The sequence below is a fragment of the Camellia sinensis genome, chromosome 8, assembly GCF_055761805.1.
Source record: "Camellia sinensis isolate YWXY chromosome 8, ASM5576180v1, whole genome shotgun sequence".
In the NCBI taxonomy this organism is placed as follows: Eukaryota; Viridiplantae; Streptophyta; class Magnoliopsida; order Ericales; family Theaceae; genus Camellia; species Camellia sinensis.
The window spans coordinates 18791981-18801792 of record NC_138968.1 but is presented as its reverse complement, the minus strand read 5'-3'; the positions used below and the strand labels follow the sequence as shown (position 1 = coordinate 18801792).

General features: G+C 37.3%; 1 pseudogene across 1 annotated transcript; it reads right to left on the bottom strand.

Annotated features, from left to right (window-relative positions):
- Window positions 1-425: 425 nt before the first annotated feature.
- On the bottom strand, window positions 426-9354 carry LOC114311962 (ABC transporter C family member 10-like; annotated as a pseudogene). The gene is made up of 11 exons (XR_014337416.1): window positions 7238-9354; window positions 6636-6956; window positions 6460-6546; window positions 4710-5286; window positions 4429-4593; window positions 3125-3419; window positions 2170-2384; window positions 1784-2089; window positions 1639-1702; window positions 913-1152; window positions 426-822 (listed from the first exon to the last, which is right to left on the bottom strand). The product of XR_014337416.1 is annotated as an ABC transporter C family member 10-like (transcript).
- Between the last annotated feature and the right edge of the window lie 458 nt (window positions 9355-9812).

The following is a 9812-nucleotide window of genomic DNA, read 5'->3' as shown; positions in this document are numbered from 1 at the left end:
AATATAAAATATTTAGGTAGCGACTCTGTATCTGGCAAAGCAGTCCATGTTTGGCACTTCTTTATTAAAAATCAGTTTTCCAAAACGATTTGCCGGATTTGGACTCTTTGGTGATTTATCGGTCTCACATTGCACTTTGTGAGATTAGATTCAGAACCGTGACATGAGTCCGAACTTGTAGTAGCTTAGAACAAAACGGATTTCGCGCCCTCGCGCACGGAGCCGGGGAGTTCTCCGGGGCAGTCTACACCGTGTCATAAACATGAAATCAATGGTGCAAGGCTATAGAACATTCATGAACAAATTTTACAATGATTATAGATTTTTTACAATACATGCTTTTATAAATAATGTACAACCATTTCAAACATGTTAACAGATACCCTTAGAGTAGAGTTAACAAAATTAAACTTGCAATAATGTTGTTTTGACACTAATTCACAGTAACTTCTAATTAATTTTTAAAATCAACCCATAAATTTATATATAAATTACACATGCATAGTGTGTGCACCTCATCCTTCCTAAATTTATTGTTGTAAAAGTTCTTGCTCTCAAGATATTTTAATAAAAGCACTCTCGATCATTATTGCCTTTCGAAAAATGGGCACAAGGCGATGCATAGCATGGATTAGGTATTTCCAGTCTCCAAACTTCTCCATTTCTATGGGGTTGCAAAATTCCCATTATGAAGACATTACCATAAGCTTCAATGTGACTCTGCAGACTGATAATGAGACCAGTATTCCTTCACAAGCTGCCCAAACAGTGAATTTTCGCGCTTCATCAGCTTCATTGGCTCGTTATACTCTACCAATTTTCCTGGAAAAAATTAATCAAAGCACTTTGCTTCAAAATTTGCAAGAAACACTATTGGGTGAGGAAGAAAGGAACAAGATTTAAGTAACAAACCATCGCCAATGGCCAGAACCATGGTGCAATCCATGACGATTGGTATTCTATGGGCTACTGTGATCATAGTGCAATCAGCAAACTCGATCCTAATGGTTCTCTGCAAAATTAAGTCTGTTGCATTGTCGATTGAGGCAGTCGCTTCATCAAGCACCAATATCTTGCTTCTCCTTAAGAGGGCACGGCCCAAACAAAACAATTGCCTTTGTCCCATGCTCCAATTTGAACCATCCTGCACAACTAAAATAAGAAAGGGGTTTAGAAATGAGGTCAGCATCCTACTTATTTGGCATATTAAAATATTTTTTTAAAAAAATTAAATACTTATTTGGTGTATCCCTCACGTATCCTGCCGTATCCCTCACGTATCCTGCCATATCCCTCTTGTATCCAAAATTTTAAAAAAAAAAAAATTAAGTTAGATACTTATTTGTCGTATCCTATATGTATCCTGCCGTGTCAAATGTGTATCTATATCCAATACATGCCGGATACTTATAAGACACCTTTTTTGGAGTATCTTTGCTTCATAGTTTACTAGGAAATGTATAAACCAACTTAGCATAGTGACATACAGTCTTAAAAACAAAAGAAAACACACTCTCTTCTTCTTTTTTTTTCTTTTTTTGGTTTCAAAAAAATTTAAAAACAAAAGTAGAAAATGAGAAACAGAAAACAAGGCAATAATTCCTGGTAAATGGAGAGTAAAATTGTTTGGCTTCTTACCCATCGAATCCAAGCCTGCTTCTTTCTCCTGAACAACCTCTCCAAGCTGACACTTTCCAAGAACCTGTTAAAACAATAAAAACAATCACATATTTAGGCAAATTGAAAAACTAATTTGAATAAACAAGAGGGATTGAAGTATTACCTCCCATATTTCTTCATCAGTATGCTGACCTAATGGATCCAAATTATATCTCACGGTCCCATTAAAAAGAGTAGGATCCTGAGGTATAATCCCAAACTGCGACCTCAAATCATGAAGTCCGAGGGTAGAAATATCAATCTCATCTATGACAATCTTGCCCCCTACAGGCTCCACTAGACGAAACAAAGCACCAATCAGTGTAGACTTCCCACTGCCAGTCCTTCCAACGATACCAATTTTGTGCCCTCCTTCAAATGTGCAAGTTATTCCACGAAGAACGAGTGGCGCATCAGGCCTATACCTGATCTGTTTCAACATCATATTTTCTCAGTTGAGACATTAAGAATTTGTCAGATTTAATGTTAATGTACACAAAAAAAAATTACCTTCAAATCTTGAATCTCGACTTTACCAACTGTTGGCCAGTTGGCCGGGGGGCGATTCTCTTCGATCACTTCAGGTGCTTCACTAGGAATGTGCATGTATTGGTTGAGCCTTTCTACAGAGATAATGAGGTTTGCTAGAGTACAATGGTTTTGAATGGAAAAAACTAGGGACATGTTTAATGAGAGACCATAGGACAATGCCATTCCAACAAATCCTGCAAATAAGATGAGGTAATGAGAAATTCCATATAAAAGGAATCATTAGTGGATTATAGTTCCATCACTTCCAGTTTATGAAAAGAGCAGCATTGTAAATTTTGAAAAATTATTTACATTTTTTTGGGGAGGGAAGTGAAATCCATTGTCAGACATGTTTATTTAGGTTAACAGTTTTCATTTAGGTTAACAGTTTTTAATTTTTTTGAAAAATAAAAGCATAAAACAGTACCCTAATGTGTTGTTTGGCAACATTTATGCCAAGAGAAGGTTTCCACTAGTAGGAGGTGGTGGCGGTGGTTGGAGGTGGTGGCTAAGGGTGATTTTCATTAAGAGAAGGTGATCAAAGGTGGTTGCTGCCCTTGGGAAGTAGTTGGCAGAGGCTAGAGGTAGTTTCCAGCTACAGGAGGTGGTGGTTGTCAGAGGACCTCACTGGTGACGATGGCTAGAGGTGGGGTGGCCGGCTCTAAACAAGGGAAACTAACTTCTTATTTTAAAATAAGAATTTAGTACATTTTGTAAAGTTTTGAAAACAAAAATAGATACCAAACTAGTTTTTGTACACAATTTTCAAAAAAAAAATTAAAATATTAAAAAGAAAACCATAAATATAAATGTAACCAAACATACCCTAAATAACTTTTTGTTTTCAAATGAACTCTAATTTGCTTGGGATATAGAAATAATAACTATATATAAAACAAAAATAAAAATAAAAAATTAGAAAAGTACCACCCACCAGAGCTGAAAGTTCCAGGAGGAAGCAAAACCATGCAGAGTGCTGATGAGGAGAGAACAACTGAACTAAGTACTCCAAGCCGTTCGATCAACCACTCATTTGCTGCAAAACAGTGGAAAAATGGGCTGGCATTTATATCAATGAGATCAAGATTCTTTACGAAGAATCGATCCTCCTCCCCAAAAGCTCTTATTGTCATCAATCCTGCTATAGATTCAGCAAGATGGTTTGCCACAAAAGACTTTGTTGTGCCATTGATTCGCATCAATTCTTTCGCAGCGCTAAAGTAGTATCTCTGTCATCAATAATCAATGCCAGTTTACCATTTTAATCATATTTAATGCAAACCATCTGATTTATAAAAAAATAAAAAAAAGTTTTATGCAACATTAATTTTATTTTTTTCCATGGATCCAACAAGATTCCCCAGAACCTTGTGGTCACAAAATAGTTCAAACTTACATAGTCCAATTTGATGCATACTGCCTTCAGGCAAATATAATATCAACTATTTTTCATGTTGTAACATATGACTTGGTGAAAAATATCACGATGACAAGCTATGCTTTTACATTTTTACCTTTCCTACAAACACATATACAAGGACTTCCCCACCTCAATTACTTACCTAATTTGATTTCACCTGTTTCCACACAATTCCAAAATCTCTGTTTGTCCACGTGTTTTTGCTAAATTTCACTTCATATCGAAGTGTCATATATCTCCTAACTCCTAGGGGTAGCTCGGATCTAAAAAACACAAATACGGACATGTGACAGACATTGATATACTAACATGGAAGTTTTCAAAAAATGGGAGACATGACACTTAGGAGACACATGCAAAATATATAATTTAGGTCAAATATATGAATATTTAAGTCAAATATAATAAATTTAAAAATGAAGAACAGACATAAATTTACACTATTATTGTTTAATCATTGGATTTCAAGTTATTATATTCAAATTTATACTGTGTTTCATGTATATCTAAGTATTCGGAAGTGTCCAACGAGTGTCGTGTCGGTATCAAATATTGTGTCAGACACGACACGTTACCTTCTTAGAAGTGCCCGTACTTTTTAGACTTGGATAATCAATCACCCAGGTTCATAGTCTTAGGTGCTGGCTTCTAGGAAGTCTGAGGTTCGATTTCCTCTCTCGTTTGCCTGGTTCGTAGTCTTAGGGGCTGACTTCTAAATCTCGAGTTTACACACCTAGCGTGGTTCGTCCAAAGGATCCTGCCTAGGTCGAGTTCTCAGTCATCAACAAAAAAAAAAGTATTATATCTCCCAAGTTTACCTGCAAGAGAATTGCCAAATAAATCATTGGTATGGAGATGAACAGGACTTGCCAAGTAACAACAGCCATGACAGCAAGATTAGCATAGGTATTTATGATAGACACAACACTGTAGATAAAGCCAAAAGGAACATCAAGATCAACAATACTCAAATCGGCTGAAACCTACATAAAAAATGAAAAAATAACATAAGAAAACAAAGAAGAGGAAAGGGGGTTAGTTTCATGGATATCAATGCCAAAAAAAAAAAATCACAAAAAGTACGTTTTGAGATGCTTACTCGACTCAGTATCCTTCCCAAAGGCGTAGTGTCGTAAAATGAAATGGGCGCACGAAAAAGAGAGTTTTGTAGCTGTGAAAACAAAGATTTTGACGATTGCATACCAAGAGCAACCGTGGAGAGAGATCTAAAAAGCAAAATTGGTGTCGAAGTAAATCCAATCACCACGTAAACTACAATCAATCGCAATGTGGTGACATTAGGATTTTCAACATTAGCGGCCATCCAAGAGTTTTGTAGTATCGAACCAATCACGAATGCAATGTGGCAGATAGCAGTCGCGGAGAAAAACAAGTAGCCTTTGTTCTGATTTAAGTATTGCATGTAAGGCTTAAGACCGATGCCTCCTACTTCTCTCTTCTTGTTTAATCAACTGGTCCCCTTTAGATTTCTCATCAGTATGAGTTTTTCTGATCTCTTTGGTAGACATTTCACGCTTCTGAGAAGAAGATACCACTTCAAGCCTTTCAGCGCCACCAGTTTCTTTGTGTGCATTGACAAGGTCTTGAAATTCTCGACTTGAAGCCAGTAACTGATGGTGAGGAGCTGCGTGTAGAATTTCTCCATCCGACATCAACTGTCAACCAAAAAAAATTGAAATTATTACAAACTGATTGCTTAATAGTGATGAAACTAAGCAATGTTATAAACAGTTAGTTCCCTTTGGACACAACCTCTAGTAGAAAATAGAATATTCACTTGGCTATACACACTAAATGAATTCTGTTCCTCCAAAAATTTACTTGCAACAAATCCAAAAAAGTTATATGAAAGTATGACTTCATTTTTCAGCAATCAAAACCTACTTCCTAAACTTTCACAATTAGAAAAAAGTATGAAGGTTTTGAGGTACTTCAATTTCTCTGTACCTGAAACCTTCATATTTTCATATAAACCTTCATACTTACTTAGACTTTCCTAGTAAGAAAAAGTAGCTTTTCTAGCATTTTCCAAGCATGTTAACTTTTTTAGCAGCAACTTTATCACAAAAAAGATTCATCATGTTTGGTTCCATATTTTTAAATCCATTTTTTTGAAAATTTTGAAGTTTTTGTTTGGTTATTTTGAAAATGGGATAAAGTTTAAGAATCTTGGTACAACTTTTGGAGGGAAATTTGACAAATTTTTGGAATGTGACAAATTTGACAACTTTTTAGAATCTTTTTTAGAATGTGACAATTTTTTTTTTTTAATTGGTCATTGTATCTAGCCCTCAATTTTTGGAGGGAAATTTGACAAATTTTTGGAATGTGAAAAATTTGACAACTTTTCAGAATCTTTTTCAAAATGTAGCAATTTTTTTTTTTTAATTGGTCAATGTATCTAGCCCTCTCTCTCAATTTTTGGATGGAAATTTGAAATTGCATAGTGCATTTTTTTGAAAACCGAAAAAACACTACTAAAAAAGCATTAGGCAAACCAGCCATTAGAAGCATTCATCAAAGTTATATGGAAGTATGAAGGTTTTGAAGTACTTCAAGAACAGAAAAGTCTTGTGGTCCTAGGATTCATTAAAGATGTAGACAAGTTTGGAACTGTAATTAAGTAATCCGTTAAAAAGGAGTCAGTCACCATTTCATAGAAATGATCAGTAAGCAAATTGGCTTAATTTTAAGGCTATGTCATCGTGGTTGGATGGTCGAATTGCAGCAAGAATGAGAAGAAAAAGAAAAGAAAATAAAAAATAAAAAAAAAAACTAATTTTATGAAGAACAGTGTGAAAGACAGCACCCAAAGATGTTAAACTGACCAATACAGAATCAAATGCAGGAAGAAAATCCACTTGGTGGGTGACAAGTAAGACCATCTTCATTGAAAGAGCTGCCATAACATATTCCTGCCACAATGAAATGAATTTTCTCCATAAGCTTGTTGTGGCCAACAAGAATAAAATTGCACTACACTAAAAAAAAGTAATTACATTACATTAAATAGGCTCGAACAAGTGTGCGCATCAACAGCACTGAATGGGTCATCCAACAGATATATATCAGCATCCTGATATAGCGCACGAGCAAGTTGGATCCGCTGCTTCTGACCACCGCTGAGATTAACTCCTCTTTCGCCTATTTCAGTGAGGTCACCGTAGGGTAGCAAGTCAAGGTCCTTCGCCAAGGAACACTTCTCTAATGTTTCTTGGTATCTCTCATTATCCAATCCCGACCCAAATAAAATATTCTCTCGTATAGTTCCAGTCTGGATCCATGCCGATTGAGAAACATAGGCAATAGTCCCGTATACATGAATCTGTAAAATAGAGCAAATGGATCCAAATTGGCCATCGACAAAAAAATTTCCCCCAATCTAATGAAAGGGGGAGCAAGTTACACTACAACAAATTGACACATAATGAGGAAACAATTAGCGAAAGAATAGAACTCCACACCTTGCTAAGTTTTATTTTTCTAATGGCCTCTTTTAGGGAAAGAACAGTGCAGGATTAGTATAAAAATAGTACAGTGGTTGTGATGTTGAGGTGTACTTGATAGCTATGAATGAATGAGAGGAAGTGAGCAGCAAGAACTTACAGTTCCCTGGATATTTGGAACCTCTCCCAGGATTACAGCCAGAAGAGTCGATTTGCCTGAACCGACCTCTCCACATATAGCCACCTTTTCACCAGCTCGAACCTCTAAATTAATATTTCTAAGCGTGGGCTTTAACGGACTCTCTTCCCACGAAAAACTAGCAGGTTTGATGAAAATGCTGTGGCTCTTCATTCCCATGTTGCGTTTTTGCCTGATATTTGTGTTCTCTAGCTCTGGCGCCTCGAGAAATTTCACAATCCTAGCGAATGCAACTTTCGCTTGAATAACAACCCCAATTGCATCAGGAATACATCTAACCGGCTCTTGAACAAGTCGTAAAGTCGCTACAAATGTGAAAACATTACTAGCATGCAAAGGCACTCCGAGAAAATAACATGCCCCAAAAGTGGCAGTTGAGACCAATACCGGGGATGCCCAGAAGAGAAAGCCATTGTATGCTTTAAGCATTTGAACTGCAGATAACCATTTACATTCCACTTTCCTCAAGTTTTCGATGACATTCTTGAAATGACTTTCCCACGCATAGAGTTTCAACACCTTCATGTTCACGAGCACCTCTGAAGTAGCCTTGAGCCGATCATCTTGGGCCACCATGAGCTTAGACTGGTACTTATGCTGCAATTTTGCAAGCGGGGCATTGCAAAGCACAGTAAGAATTATCACCACCAAGGATGCAATTGTCGCAAGCCCGACTGCGCGGAATAGGATTATTAAGGCAAGACAGAGCTGGAGGCTCGTTGTCCAAGTTTGATGAAACCAAAAAGGAAACTCTCCAATCCTATAAGCATCAGTGGAAACATAGTTCATTATCTCACCGGCCGAATGCATCATTTTCGAAGCATTGGATAGTCTTAATTGCTTCTTATAAATGGCTGCTGTTAGCAAAGACCTCACTTTTAGACCAATAAGTCTGCTTCGGAAATACCATTGCCTCTGTGCTAAGGACTCAATGCTCTTAGAAAAGAAAAGTAAGATGGCCAACGCATAGCCCTCATTTCTGAAACTTTCTTTGCCCTCGGCAACCTCAACGAAGGTATTGAGAATAAGTGGACCGGTAGATAGAGTAACAATTGTTAGCAGTGCGAACAATCCCGACATAAAAATCTCCTTCCAATGGCATGAAACTATTGTCCACAAAACCGATGGTTGGGATGATGGGTTGAGTTGTTTTTTCTCATTGAATTTCTCTGTGAATAGCAAGTAACAAGCTTGTGCTTGATCTTCCTCGCGCAATTTGGGTATATCTTCATCCTCAAGTGTTTTCTCCCACCCCCTTTTCATCAATGGGTTCAGCCACCAAAATGTCATTTTATTGAAAAACCTAGCTTTCGCAAATGGAGTGATGATGACAACAGACTCGGTTGTACTACTTCCATTGACCTCACTGTTAAAGGGGGTACATAGATTCTCATCAATTTCTTCATATTTGTAACCCATGTAAGTGCATAGCAACAACAAACTTGCCCCTAAAAAGGACAGTATATCCAAAGCTATCTTAATTGACACTTCTTTGATAAAAATGGCGGTGACGAGGGATAAACAAGAAGCGATTGCAGTAAACAAGAAGGCAAGAATTGACAAAACCCGCAATGATGCTTTTGGGAAATGTTTTCCTCTAAGGCTAATCATTAAGCCCATTGGCAACCATGTTAGTCCTTGAAACAAAACTAGCAACCACCAATGCAGAGGTGAAACAGACCGGGACAACCTCAATTTATCGACTAACATCCAAATACCCAAAATCAAGTATACCAATCCCAAAATCCCGTTGAAACTGGCAGATACCATTTGCAAACGCGTAGCACCACGAAAGTGCTTTGATGGTTTCTTCCGAATGACATTGAATAAGAACACGACCACGAGCAATGTATCAAAACAAATAATCATGGCGTGGTTGATACACGAAGAAGGCTGTGTCACAAACATGAAATCAATGGTACAAGGCTCTGCCTTACCAGAAGGGCAATCGGACTCCCCACAAAACACAGTCCATAGGCCCTCCATTTCTTAGTCTCAAACCCTCTTTGCCCAGCAAGAACTCTGCATTGCATACAAGAATCGGTTTAAAAGCTAAGCAATTCTAAATATATTAGACCCTTATGCTGTGTTTGGTTGGGGGATTTGGTGAGGGATTTGGAAAGGGAAATGGAAAAGGTAGGTGAAATGTGAATAAAATATGTATATATTTCACATAGTTTCACACACCTTTTCCCTTTCCATTTCCAAATCCCTTCCCAAATCCCCCAACCAAACACACTATTAGAGGGATTAAAACAGAGTAAAATGTGTTGTTACTAGTAATTGTAAGAAAAAAGTTTAGGAACACATAAACTGATCACAAAATTGTTGAATATTGACTCAGATTCTCCATGTGAATTGAAGCCATAGTTGTCAACAATAGTGGCTGCAAACTGAAGAAAAAGAAGCGAACTACGGATTTCAGCCGAGCTAGATTATTGTAGTTTGGCCATCGTCAAGCTTGTCGGCGGTGGCCAAACTTGACTGTGGCTCTCCCATTTTGTGTATAAATAGGAGTGCATGTGATGGGTTTAGG